The 13902-nt window shown below is 49.0% G+C and overlaps 1 protein-coding gene across 1 annotated transcript in view; it reads left to right on the top strand.

Annotated features, from left to right (window-relative positions):
• The first annotated feature begins 545 nt into the window (after positions 1 to 545).
• The window catches only part of Fat2 (FAT atypical cadherin 2), an 85871-nt gene continuing 72514 nt past the window's right edge, over positions 546 to 13902 (top strand). Inside the window, exon 1 of the mRNA XM_085830006.1 lies at positions 546 to 672. The gene's annotated coding sequence lies outside the window, so the exon portion shown is untranslated. The remainder of the gene's footprint in view (positions 673 to 13902) is intronic.

The raw sequence follows: 13902 nt of genomic DNA on the forward strand, positions 1-13902 counted from the left end.
CCTCAAAACCACCCAGGGAGGTAGGAGCTATGAGAGAAGAAAAAGAAAAGGAAAAAAAAGAGGAGGGGGTGGTGGTGGAAACTGAGGCTCCAGTTCTATAACTGCCCAAGGCTATGGAGTTAGCAGTTGGCAGTGCAGAGCTGGAAGTGTGTGTGTGTGTGGGGGGGCGTGGTGTCTGAAAATTAGGAGCGGATAGAACACTGACCTGCAAGCTAAGCCACCTTCCTCACCCTAGAAGTCTGAGGTGACTTTGTATGTCACTACCTGCCCAGGCACTCGGTTTCTTGAGCTGCGGAACCTGGAAGAGAGGTGGCAAGGGGCCGTCATCTTCGTCATCTTCGCTGACTTCATCCTTACCCCATTGTGAGCTCTGGGCTGCAAACCAGTTGGCTTCCTTGCTTTCTCTCCCTGCGGTGAGCCAGAGAGCTGGCAGGAGGGGGATGATCCGCCTCACTTCTCCCACCTCCTCTCCCTCCTCCTCTCCCTTCTCCTCCCTGGGCCCGGACACACCTACTCCAACTTTCTCAGCAGCCTCTGGGCTGGGGCAGTACTAGGAGCCTTCCTGTTCGCTCCTCTGTCCCTCACTCTGGAGCCTTCAGCTAAGCTCTGGGGACTGGGGCCCCAGCCCAGGACTGGCACCGTCCAGGCACCCTCCTCACCTGAGGGGCACAGGTAAGACCTAGGAAGAAACTGGGAGGTCGGGACTGGGATTGTAAAATGAATTTGTTTTTACGCCTGGTCTTTGAGCAAGCTGGCACAAGCTCCTGAGAGGTAGTGAAGGAACCAGGAGCTGGCAAGAGGGGTGGACAGGGACTCCAGTCCCAGTCTCCCTAGGTGGACTGGTGACAGTGATGTGGCCCGCCTGCACCTGGGCACTAGTCAACAGGAATCTGAAAGGATAAGATTTCAGACTTGAGGAGGAAGAGGAAGCTCACATTTGCACCAGGGGAAGGTTGGACTTGTGTCTTTTGCTTGGGTTCCAAGGCTGAGACGTTGTTATAGGAAGATTTCCTATGTAGTTTTAGAAAGTAAACTGAAGCAAGGGGCTAGCCTCTTATGTGTCTGAGGGGCACAGAGACCCCGTAGCAGATAAAGCTACTTAGTAAAGAGAATAGAAGACTTGGGAGGGTGTCAGACAGTAGGGCTACCCATGCCTCATCCTGTAGTCCTTTAAGGGTGCCCACCCAGACCCCTGGCTTGCCTGGCTGTGTGACAGGGGCATACGCTGTGACTAAATGTGACTATCTGACAGCAAAGGTGGTGGTTTGACAGGCTCTGGAGGTAGAGCTGACTCAGAAGACTGCAGAGACCAACTCTGTTCTCATGCCTTGGGGGAGCAGGAGCTGAGTCCAGAGAGCCGAAGTGGAATTCTGAAAAAGCCACTGGGGGCTCAGCTCAGCCCTCCATAGGAGAAAGATGGTGTGTTCGCCCCTGCATGGGGAGCGGCAAGGCTGTGCCGAGGCTTGCCAGGAGCTCCCAAGGCTGCCTCTGCCCAAGACAGGATTCAGAGCCAGTGTCTGGGCTCCGGGACGAGGAGGGAAGTGGAGAGAGAGAGAGAGAGAGAGAGAGAGAGAGAGAGAGAGAGAGAGAGAGAGAGAGAGAGAGAGAGAGAGAGAGAGAGAGAGAGAGAGAGAGAGACTCAAGACTTCTAGCGTTCTAGCCTTGAGCCTCACTTTCAAGTGTGGAGCTGAGGTAGAGCCGACTCATATGCCCTCAGCCTGTGAGAACGATGATGACCACCACGCTGGCACGTGCTGAACTCTTCCTGTGCGCTGGGGTCTGTGCTGAGCGTGTGTGCATGGTCTTCTTAGTTTTCCTAGCAGAAGATGTGGCAGTGTGAAAAGAGAACATTCACCAAGCACCCGTGACTCTCATGTTGTATGGCCTGGGACAGGGTCATGTGTTTCTGGGTTGACATTTCTACCAATGGAGTCATGGTATTGGAGGGCCATTAAGATTCATTCATTTTACTTAAAAATAGTTTTACATTGTGTGTGTGCGTGTGTGTGTGTGTAAGTATGCAGGCATTTGCATGTCCACAGCATACCTATAGAGGTCAGAGGACAACTTTCAGGAGCTGATTCTCTCCTCCAACCATGGGGATCCCAGGGACAGAACTCAGGTCATCAGGCTTAGCAGCAGGCACCTTTATCTACTGATCCACCGTGCCCACCCTGTTGATGCATTCTCAGTTGGTTCTAGGAATATAGCTCAGTGGGTAGAGTGCTTACCTAGCATGCACAAAGTCTTGGGTTCTATCCCCAGCACCGTATAAACTGATAGAGCATCAGGGAGGTAGAAACAGGAATATCAGAAGTCCATGCCCATTCATGGCTACATAGTGGGCTCAAGTCCAGACTGGGTTACGTGAGACCCTCTAACAAAAGTAAATAAAGTTTTTTTTTGGTCAATATAGCCCCAAGATGCCATCAGACAGACAAGCCAGGCAGAGAAATCTGCTGGCCGAGAGTCCCATGCTCCTGAAGGAGGCATGTGTGAGGCTTCCCAGCAGGCTCTGCCTGGAGACCCAGCCAGAGTTCTCACATGAGAACACTGCATCCCCAATGCTGGCTCATCCCAAAGATGGAATAAAGCAATGAGCCTCCTCTCCCTGTGCCTCAGTTTCTTCATCTGTGATATGAGGAAGGCTGAAGAGCTAGAATAGATAAAAAAAAAACTAGGATCCCTGGGATTCCACGATTCTCAGCATCTAGAACTTAGAGACCCATATGCAAGATACCTGTATTCTCCAGCTACGACCCAGCAGCTGGGCCCGATGTCTGTGAGCTGAACCTCCTGGCTCTTGCACACCTGTCCTTGGGAGTGAAGCTGCTGTGCCCCCCTCCCTTCATCTTCTGCCTTGGTGACTTAACTCCCCTCAGCCCAGCAGGAGAAAGGAAACTTCCATGATAGTCTGAGATGTAGCCGCTACCACTGACCAGACAGTGCTCTGTGGAAGAGACCAGCAGCAGGTGCTGAGCCTCAGAGGAAAATCACGTGTGCTGGGGATGTGGGTGATGGGGAGGGACCTCCTGGTACCCCTTAGGTGGACATGCCCTCTGGAAGCTTTGTGGTTCTTGGGTCACCAATACCCGCCAAGCTGGGGACAGGCCTTGGAATTCTACTGCTTCATTCACGGCACTAATAATTCCATTTACAGTGGCAGTTTGGAGGTAGCTTTATGAGACCGGTGTGAATCTAAACCCCGAGTGTTGTTAGTTGTGTGGCTGGGGCTCCAAACTTCCCGAAAAAAAAATCTCAGTCTCTATTTGAAAAGTATTGGCAGTCATGTTCCTTCCTGTGTGCACCTGGGTGTTTGTGGAGTGTGGATGCGCAGGGGTGCACATCCTTGGATGTTGTCCATCTTGATTTTTTTTTTTTTCGAGACAGGGTTTCTCTGTGTAGCCCTGGCTGTTCTGGAACTCACTCTGTAAACCAGGCTAGCCTGGAACTCAGAAATCCACCTGCCTCTGCCTCCCAAGTGCTGGGATTAAAGGTGTGCGCCACCACCGCCCAGCCCATCTTGATCTTTTGAATCAGGGTTTTCCACTAGCCTGACACTTGTGTCAATTAAGCTAGGCTGCCTGGCCAGTGAGCCCCAGTGCTCTGCTGGTCTCCACCCACTCAGTGCTTGGGTTACAAGTGTGCACTAGCCCCCCCCCCCCCCACTTATTTTGTTGTTTGTTTTTTAATATGGGTTCTGAGGATAGAAGTCATGTCCTCATATTTGCAAGGCAAGCACTTTACAGGCTGAGCCATGAGGTCAGTCCAACATCCTTCTTTGCTCGGAGAGTTTGATGTGAGGATTCAACAAAGTCACAGCCCGGGGCCCACTGATGGCTCTTCTGTCCTCCACTTGGGTGCTGTCATCTCAGGGTACCTTGAATCGTTCCCATCCTACAATTGATCACAGCCAGGGCTGCATTGCTTGAGGCTATAGTTATCTCTCTCGCTTGAATGAATGTCAGTCACTGGACTGTGTTACTCTCTGTAGAGCCTGGTGTGTTCTGTAGGTGAGGTGTGAGCCATTAACTCTGGCGATCACTGAGGCCTCTGTTCTGGTTGCCGGTGAGAGGGACTATTAGCAGCACAGTCAACTTCAGGATTCTGAGACCTACGATGAGACAGACTCAGCATAGGAGGCTGAGGCCTGACCTGGATCTACATCTCTTGCTTTGAGGCATCTACTTGCTTTGAGGCATCTTGAGGCAGTGTGAGGCATCTACTGGCTGCCTCACACTGCCTCAGCCAGTCAAGGGGTGTTTCTAGTCAGCCCATTCTCAGGGAAGGGTAAATTGATCTCAAGTCCCCTAGGGTGCGCTGGATGGGCAGTGAAGCTGGTCACTAAGTTATAGGCTGCTCTCCAAGGGACAGAAACTTATTAGTTGGACACTTTTATACACACATGTGCATATGTACAAACACACACAGCACACACATACACACATAGAGATACATACAGACAGACGGACAGACAGACAGACACAGACACACACACACCCCACCCAGACACCTCTACAGTTCTTCCTTGTTCTATAGCTATTTCCATTCAACCAGCAGATAAATGTTTAATCTGAGAGGTCCTCAAGGGTTCCATAATTGCCAGTTGAAGAATTATTGGTCCTGTTTTATAGATTTTCAACATTTACGTAAACTTGGGGTCATTTTTTTTTTATCTAACAGCAAGCTATTTGCAGTCATGGGATGTGAATGAGGAGAGGATGCAGGCTAGCTAAGTCCTAAGCAGTGCATGTCTCCAGGCTAGACCGTCATACACATCATAGTCACCCTTACTGTCTTCTCCTGGATCTTTCTGTCACCTTTATCTCATTGTGGGGGACAGACTCAGAAAGGTCAACTCCATCATACAGCTTCTGTTGTCTAAGAGTCACTTCATAAAGTTGGGGAGGCCAGCTGGGACCCTGACTACAAATAAAAAAAAATAGCTGATAGAGACAGGTCACACACAGATGGTTTAACACCTCAAGGTGGGCAATAAAAATTAGGAAAACTCAGGCTGGGACAGAGACCAGAGAGACAATTATATGTACAGTGTACACCATAGCTCCAGATTGCACGTAGTTGACAAGGCAAGACAGAGGAAAGCACATCCCACAGAGACAAAGCAGCATATGCAGGGCCACAGCAGGCAGCCTTCAAGTATAGGCGCCTTCGGCCTTGTGGGGAGGACGGGGCAGCTGTTCTGGGAAGTACAGTGAGCTGGACTATGAAGGGAGTGCAGATCAGTTCGTTTGCTTGCTTTCGTGTGCTGAGACAGTGTCTCTCGCTATCTTAGGCCATCTTGGAACTCACTATGTAGCCTAGACTGGCCTCAAACTTGCAGCAATCCCCTGCCTCAGGCTTCCAAGTGCTGGGATTATAAAAATGAGCCATGAAATTTGCTTTGTTTGTTTGTTTGTTTGTTTTTGAAACAGGGTTTCTCTATGTAGCCCTGGCTGTCCTGGACTTGCCTTGTAGACCAGGCTGGCCTTGAACTCACAGAGATCCACCTGCCTCTGCCTCCAGAGTGCTGGGATTAAAGGCGTGTACCCACCACACTTGGCTAATTTTTTTTCTTATTAAGACACTTTTAAAAAATTGCTTTTGAGACAGAGTCTCTCACCATGTAGCCCAGGCTGGCCTCCAACTCCTGACCCTCCCACTTCGGCTTCCCAAGTGCTGGCATGACAGGTATGGGCCACCATGCCTGGAACATAGCCATTTTTACATATAGACAGTGGAGGATCATTCATATATACAAATGTAAGCAGTGTTAAGGGTCCTCGTCCTTTGCCTTTAATAACCACACCTCCTCCAAGCCTCTCCCAAGCTTCTGGCCCAGGTATTTTTTGAAGAAAGTCCACCTGAATCTACCTGTAGATCTTAGCATTGCATGTTTATTTACGTATTTATTTATCGTGTGCGTGTGTGTGTGTGTGTGTGTGTGTGTGTGGTCGAGGGAGTGCTGTGGTGCACATGGTAATAAAAGGAACTTTCGGGAGTCAGTTCTCTCTCTCTAGGGATTGAACCTCTGTTGTCAGGCTTGGTGGCAAGTGCCTTTACCCATTGAGCCATCTATCTGGGTCCCATGCCCACAGATCTAAAAGCAGAAGGATATTATACCACAGGGCTATGTGTGACTTGCCCTCTACAAGCACAGAGAGGCAATGAAGAAGCTCAGGTCCCAGTGTCTCACTAGGCACATCTGTCTGAGAATGAAGATGAAAACTAAAGGTTGTCCTGCATAGGCTAGTCCAGGTTCTTATATGCCACCATTACTCACTGTCTAACTCAAAACCTGTCTCTAAACCTATTGCCATCTGTAGTACAGAAGAACTCAGTTTGAGCACTTTGTAGCTTGGAGCTTGCAGAAGGCAGCAGCTCCTTGCCTCACTCAGCGTCGTTCCTAGTCCTGAGGTCACAGTGGCCAGTTCAAGGCCACCAGTGTAGCCAGAGTGTAGCATCACTCTTCCCAGGCAGGTCTGGTAGAAGCTGCTGCAGCAAGCAGACCCATCAGCTTCCCTGTGCTCCTATGCCCACGGCCAGGCTGAGCAGGATGGCACATGCCGGTGTGGGATAACGTCAACCTGTGAGAGTGTGTTGGCTTACCTGTATTCACGTGCCTGGAATCAGAGCTCCTGTCTATCCCATCCCCCCTGGGTCCTCCCAAGACATTTGGGACCCAAGGGTCCTGAACTGTATTGTTCTGGGCCCTTGGGGGATCAGCCAGGGAAGCAGAGGGGGTGGTGCCAGGACGGTCTCCATGTGTGTGAGTTCTGCAGCCACTCCTGGCCTGATTGTCACCCTCCATCTCTACGGTCCAGGACACTCACTTTCGCCTCAATGGAGGGGCACACACTGCCACCACACTCACATGCTACAGCTAACAGAGCTACCGGCTCATGGTAATTGAATACAGTGTGTCAGCAGCTCTTAGTGAAGAGGAGCCCCTGAAGTCTTGGGAACTGATTCAACTCCCAGGATCTCAGACCCTTGGATTCAGACCAGAAGCCAGGCCCTGCTGGACCCTCCTATCACGCCTTGGCACAGAGCCTGGACAGTGTCTACTATAACTTTTAAAGTTCTCTTCATAAACTTTCAAAAGGAGAACACATGAAGCCCTTGCTGTAGCTGCTGAGGTTTTGTAAAGCAAAAGAAACCAGAACCCAACCAGAGCCCAAAGCAGATGTCCTGGGCCCCAGGAGCCCTCCTGAGGTCCCTTGTCATGCTAGCTCCCTTTTTGTAGTGCATGACCCATATCCAGCTGGCCACCTCAGGATGGCAACACCTCCCTCCTCTGGCTATGCACTCTGGTCACAGCACTAATGATGCGGGAGGCCCAATGCGTTTATTGACGTCGCTAAACTAAACCTGACCTTTAAGCTGCTTTGCTGTGACCGTCCTGTTCTGTGGCCCTAGATCAGAGATGAACTTTTCAGATGTTTAGAAAAGCAGCCAATTCTATGTGTAAAGAAGTAAAATGTGGCAGGGGCCGAGAAAGTAGATTATCATGGGCTTGGAGGCTCTGGGCATGGCACTATAGAGCATTGGTTTCCATAGCCCTGCCTTGCTGGGCACAGTTCCCATACAGCTTGGTTTTTTTGAGCACTATCCCCTTCCTGGTTCCTGGGGGTAGGAAGAGACCCCACTTGATCCAGAGCCAGTTAGACGGCTGCCATCATATACATGGCTTCTTCCCTATCAAAGTCACCTCTGAACACTTACTAGGGCTTAAAAACCTTTCTAATGAAATATGATATTCATACAGAAAAGAGCATGAATCATAACATTCAATTTAGTGAAAACTAACCAACTCCAAGATAAACATAACATACCTTCCATCCAGACACCCCACTTTGTGTGCCTTTCACCAACTGCTCCCACATCTTTGAAGGTAATTTTACCCTAATCTAACTCATATCTTCTATTTTTCTATTTTTTAAAAGATTTATTTATTTATCATATGTAAGTACACTGTAGCTATCTTCAGACACTCCAGAAGAGGGAGTCAGATCTCGTTACGGATGGTTGTGAGCCACCATGTGGTTGCTGGGATTTGAACTCCGGACCTTCGGAAGAGCAGTCGGGTGCTCTTACCCACTGAGCCATCTCACCAGCCCTAACTCATATCTTCTATTTGCCTATTTTAACCTTTATATACTAGTTGTAGCACAATGTACACATGTACACACACACACACACACACACACACAGAGCTCCACATCATAAACAAGACCCATCTGCATGGTTCCAAGAACAATGATTTTTTGCTGCATAGTACTCCAGTACACAACCACACCCCAGTAGACTTAAGCATTTGGCCCTGGTTCTTTGGGCTGTTTGATGGAGATAATGATGATGAAGAATCTCAGGTGAAGGTTTGTTTCTGTTTCTATTGGGCCATGAGCTGTGTGTTCATGCGCAGAAGGCTATCATTTTCAGGTTCAGTTCTATTTATTGCAAGAGGACCATGTTTCATGGGCTGGGACTCTCTGGAGGTGGACAGACTCTGTCTCGGGAAGGTAAACAATTGCCCCTGGGGCCCTAAAACAGATGGATGCAACAGGTACAGGTTCCGAATCCAGGTGAACTTCAGATATGTGAGGTTGGTTGCTTTCCCTCCTGGCCACTCTTCTGGGTGAACCACTTGGCAGTCTACCAAGGCCCTATGCTCCCACAAGAGCATCCAGAAGATCACCAAGTGAAAAGATCTGTCCCCACTTGAGCAACTCCGGCACATGCCCCTACCCAATCATGCTTCTCAAAGGCTGTGGTCTCCAACACACCAAATCCCTTGTCTGACCTCGAAGATCAAAGTCTTTCTATAAAATCTCTTCCTCACATTGTTCAACTGCACCAACACCCTAAGGGGGATCTGGTCTCTCAAATGAGGTACGGTCCCAATGGAAGACCCTAAGGAAAGAGCCATGTGTCTTGTTCAGTAGATCCTCAACTCCAGACACACCAAAATCATTCAGGAAACTTGTTAGACTCCTATTCCTGAGCCCCACCCCTGAGGATCTTGAGTCAATAGATCTGGGGTGGGGCTGGGATATTTATGTTTTAACCCCTGGTTACCACAGCAGCCTGCTTTGCAGAGCACAGGCTGCTCCACAGATCCGTTGACTCCTATGTCTGCAGATGAGCAGAAGGGATATACATTTAGAGTAGACAAGGGAACTTAGGATGTACAGAGTCCTGAAATGGAGGGGTGTGGTTGGGGTCCAGCACCTTTGAGTCAACAGAGGATGCTCCAAAGACAACCCTCACTCATCAGGAGCCGCTGGCCCAGTATGCACTCTTTCCTCATTGCTAGAAGACTGTTCTCTACCTGCTGTGACCTGCCAGCCTGCCTGGTTCTGTCCTAAGCTGCCCTGCTCAGGGGAGGGAGAGGACAGATGGACAGAAGGCTGGGTAGGGCCAGGCTGGAGAGAAGGGAACTCAAGGAAGGATTGGACATGGAGCCTTGGCTGAGAATCTGCTGGTATGAGCAGTCCCATGGTATTAGGATTCCTGCTGTGGGGGGAGGGACCACAGAACCTCTCCCTTCCTGGTGGCTCTTTCCAACCCATGGGCATGAACAGACAGGCTAGGCAACTGTTCGACACATAGGCAATGTGAGTTTTACTCCAGCTTGGCTGTGGGATCAGAAAGGTGGGTCACTTATGTGAGTCCCATCAATGTCTTTGTGTGTGTGTGTGTGTGTGTGTGTGTGTGTGTGTCAGTCCGAGGACAACTTGCAGAAATCAGTTTTCCTTCCACTGTGTGGATTCTTGGGATCAAATTCAGGTTGCCAGGCTTGGCAGTGCGCACCTTTGCCTGCTGAGCCATCTTGCTGGCCCTCAGCAGTCTTTTCCAGGACAAAGCTAAACTCGGGGTTGCTGGAGATGTGCTCACCACCGTTTTAGCTTACAGTAAATGTTCGTTGTCACCTGCCTCTGAGATCTGCATGTCTCCACCCTCCGCTGAACCTCAGTGCATCACTAAGGATAGTTTAAGGGAGGGTTGGCTCAGAGAGGTAGGAGAATAGGTAGTTCATCCTATCTCAGATGGTTGTTAGGCTCTACAGAATGAGGGTCTCTGCCCTGGGATCCCTCAATCCCTCTGGTGACAACCATGCCATTGGGGTTGTAAGGTTCCAGGCATGGCTTTGTGCTGTTCACATCCCATCCTGCTTTGGTCCCCTAACAGTCTGATGCTTATTTCCTGATTGATGTATAAAAAGACTGAGGTTCAGTCAGGTACCCTCGTTGGCTGAAAGTCACCAACAGGCCATGGGCCAAGGCAGGACTCGTCTGTACATGACCACCATGGTATACTTCCTTGCCCTACCTGGCACATCTTCCTGTGCCAAAGTTGGAGGTAGAACCTGGCAAGGAGTGGCCACATCACCGAAGTGCTTGTGGGCAAGGAGCAAGGACAAGACACAGCATCCATTCCCAGTGTCTGGGTGGGGGTGGGGGTGGGGGCTGGGGGTGGGAAAGTCAAGCAGGAAGCTCTAGATACAGTACAGAGGGCAAGGGCTGTGTATGCTCTTTTACAAATGGAAATGTAGCAGAGAGGGCACCCTGAATATCTCTGGAGAACACACAGGGTCTGGAGGACCATCACCAGAAGGCATCTAAGTGGCCAGACTAGATCTGTCTCCCCTCCCTTCTCTTCTCCCCTCCTGTCCTCTTCCCCTTCCTCCCTTCCTTCTTCCCCTGGTCCTCTTTTCCTTTTCTTCCTCTTTCCCCTCCCCTTCTTCTCTCTCCCTTCTCCTCCTTCCCTCTGTCTCTTTCCTTTTTTTCCTTGAAGATAGAATTCAGGGCTGTGCACCTGCTTGGCAGAGAGCTGAGACCCTAGCCCATGGGTAGCATTTCCTCTCTGTGCCCTTTCTTTTCTGTCCCTTCTGAAACCCTGGAAGAGTTCATATCTCTCAGGCTGCTTCTTCACCTTTGAAACAAATCACTGCAAAGAGAGGAGTGTTACAGGCCTGCAGGTGTGTGTGTGTGTGTGTGTGTGTGTGTGCGCGCACACATGCGCAAGTGCACCCGCACACATATGTGTGTGTCTCTGGGACTGCTCCCACAAAGAGCTCCTGGGCACACTGGTGGCCAGTGATGTGTGGAGAATTCCCGAATTCCACAAATTTCTGAGCATGTACTGTGACAGGACTGACTTCAACTTGTCAGCTACTTCAGCATCTTGCTTGGCATCTTGCCAAATGCTTTTCACACTAAGTCCTTCAGGCCCCCCAGTCCCGGGGGTGGGGGTGGGGATAAATAGGAGCACTGAGGCTTGGGCTGGCAAAGCCAGGGAATCACAGATGCTGAAGAAGGCAAAGATACTTTCCAGTATCTTTAACGTCGTCTTCACAGCAGTTTACAAGAGCAAAAGACAGGATTCAGACAGCGATTACTAAGTCGCTCGTATGCACGATGTACATTTGGGTCATTAGCCCCAAGCTGCAGAAGTTACCAGAGCATTCAGCTTGTTTCTTGTATGAGTGTGTGTTGAGAGTTTATGTGTGTGTGCACTGAGAGCTCACATGTGTTTGAGTACATATGTATGTCTCTGTGTGTGCACACAGAGGCCAGAAGTAGATGCTGTTTCTCTCAGCCTTATATATTGAGACAGAGTCTCTCACTTGAACCCAGAGCTTGCTAATCCAGGGAGGTTAATAGTAAGCTTGCTTCAAGGATCCCATATTAACCTCTCAAGCACCCAACTACAGGCGGGTGGTCACGCCCACCTGACATTTATGTGAGTTTAGGGATCCAAACTCAGGGCCTCACATATACAAGGCAAGCATTTAGCAGGCTGAACCATCTCCCCTGTCCCCATCCTGAACACACACACACACACACACACACACACACACACACACACACACACACACAGTGTTTTCTACTTTAAAATATAATTCTGTGGCTGTGGGGTCAAACACAGGGCTTTGGGCACACCAGGCAAGCACTTGGGCACTGAGATGTGTCTTTAGTCCTTTTTTTTTTTAAATCAATAAAACTAAGTGAAATTATTTAACACACAACATGTTTTTGCAGTAAGGACATGTAAAATCTACTCCTAGTAATTTTCAGGTACATGATTTGTGTGTGAGTTGGGGAGGGAACACTGGGGAGTGAGCCTAAACCCTCGTGTGTGCTCAGCAAATGCATCACCACTGAGATACATACACTTCTGCTCACTTTTTACTTTTTATTTTGAGTCAGAGTCTGACTACATTGCCCAGGCTGCCTTTGAACTCTCTCTGTACTCCAGGCAGGCCTGGAACTTGTGATCTCCCTGCCTCCGCCTCCTTAATAGCTGGGACTACAGATGTGCATCACAGAGACCAGCTATAGTTCCTCATTAAGAGTCACCTATTGCACGGTGGATCTCCTGAACTCCTAACTGAAATGCGGTGTCTTTTGACCAGCACTTCCTGCCTCCCACCGCTGGGGCTTTTGTTAACCGGTGTTCCACTCTTGGAGTTTGTTAGTTCAACCTTAGAGTTTCCCTGAGAGTGAAATGGTACAGCACAGGCTTTCTGCGTCTGCTCTGCTTCACTCGTGATGCCCTAGGGCTTCATCTGCCTTGTTAGGAATGATGGGGTTTCCTTCTCTCTTCAAAATCTTGTTTTTTAATTTGATTTTCTTTTGAGAATTTCATAAATATATTTATGTCATTTATAAAGTAATGTATTTTATATCATTTTACCCTCCCTCTCCCTCTCTGACTGCTTCTGTGTTCCCCTAGTTTCTCTCTCTCAGATTCATAACCTCTTTTCTAATTACACACACACACACCCTATTGAATCCATCTCATATTGCTTACACATACACACCTTTAAGACTGACCCTGGGGATCGGATAACTAGTCAAAAAGGATGAACTGGAGAAAACTAATTCTTCCTCCCTCATTAGCCATTGCTTGCCTGTAGCTCTTCATCTAGAATCGGGGCCTTGTGAAATTTCCCGCATCTATGTTGGCGTGTCAACTGCTGTCACATCTTCTGTGAGACAGTATTCTGGACATCACAGAAAGGTTGCAACCATGAAATCTCAACAATACATTTGCATGAAATTTTCTTTTTATCTTATCTATTTATTGTTTTAATGTTAGCTCCATTTTTATTTATTTATTTTGTATATCTATGCATGCCCTAGGAAGCATGTGGCAGTCAGTTCTCTCTTTCCACCACATGGATCCTGGGTAAGAACACAGACCATCAGGCTTGGAGATAAACACATTTCCTGCTGAGCCATCTTACCAGCTCCCTCACACCCCCTTTAAAGTTCAAGTAGTATTCCATTGTGTATACAGACTACATTGTCTTTATCCATTCATCAGATGATGGACACGTGGGTTGTTTCCATTGGGTAGCACGAATGTGCTGCGGCGTGGGTGGGCAGACTGATTCCATTTCCTTTGGATGCTCGCCCAGAGGTGGGATTGCTGGACCATATGGTAGTTCTATTTGTAGTTCTTTGAGGAACCTCCCTGCTGTTTTCCATCACGGCTGTTTACATCACCAACAGCACGCACTAGGCTTCTCCCTCCACACCCTCACCAGCACTTGTTGTCTTTAGTCTTTTTGATGACAGCCATTCTAACATACAGAGAAAGACTGGCCTAGTGATTAACTTATCCAAGGCCACCCAGGTCGGAATCTGAGGTCTATGTGTCTGAGAGACTTAACAGTTTTGCAAAGGATTCTGCTGAATCAAAGAGGCAGAGGCAGAGGCCTGTTCAGCAGGTCTGCTGTTCTTTGCATTGTACTCTGTTCTTTCATGTTCTTGCCTGCCTATCTTCCTTCCTTCCTTCCTTCCTTCCTTCCTTCCTTCCTTCCTTCCTTCCTTCCTTCCTTCCTTCCTCCCTCCCTCCCTCCCTCCCTCCCTTCCTTCCTTCCTTTCTTTTATC

This window comes from Mus caroli, unplaced genomic scaffold, assembly GCF_978045245.1.
Source record: "Mus caroli unplaced genomic scaffold, Mus_caroli_1 scaffold_13, whole genome shotgun sequence".
Taxonomy (NCBI): domain Eukaryota; kingdom Metazoa; phylum Chordata; class Mammalia; order Rodentia; family Muridae; genus Mus; species Mus caroli.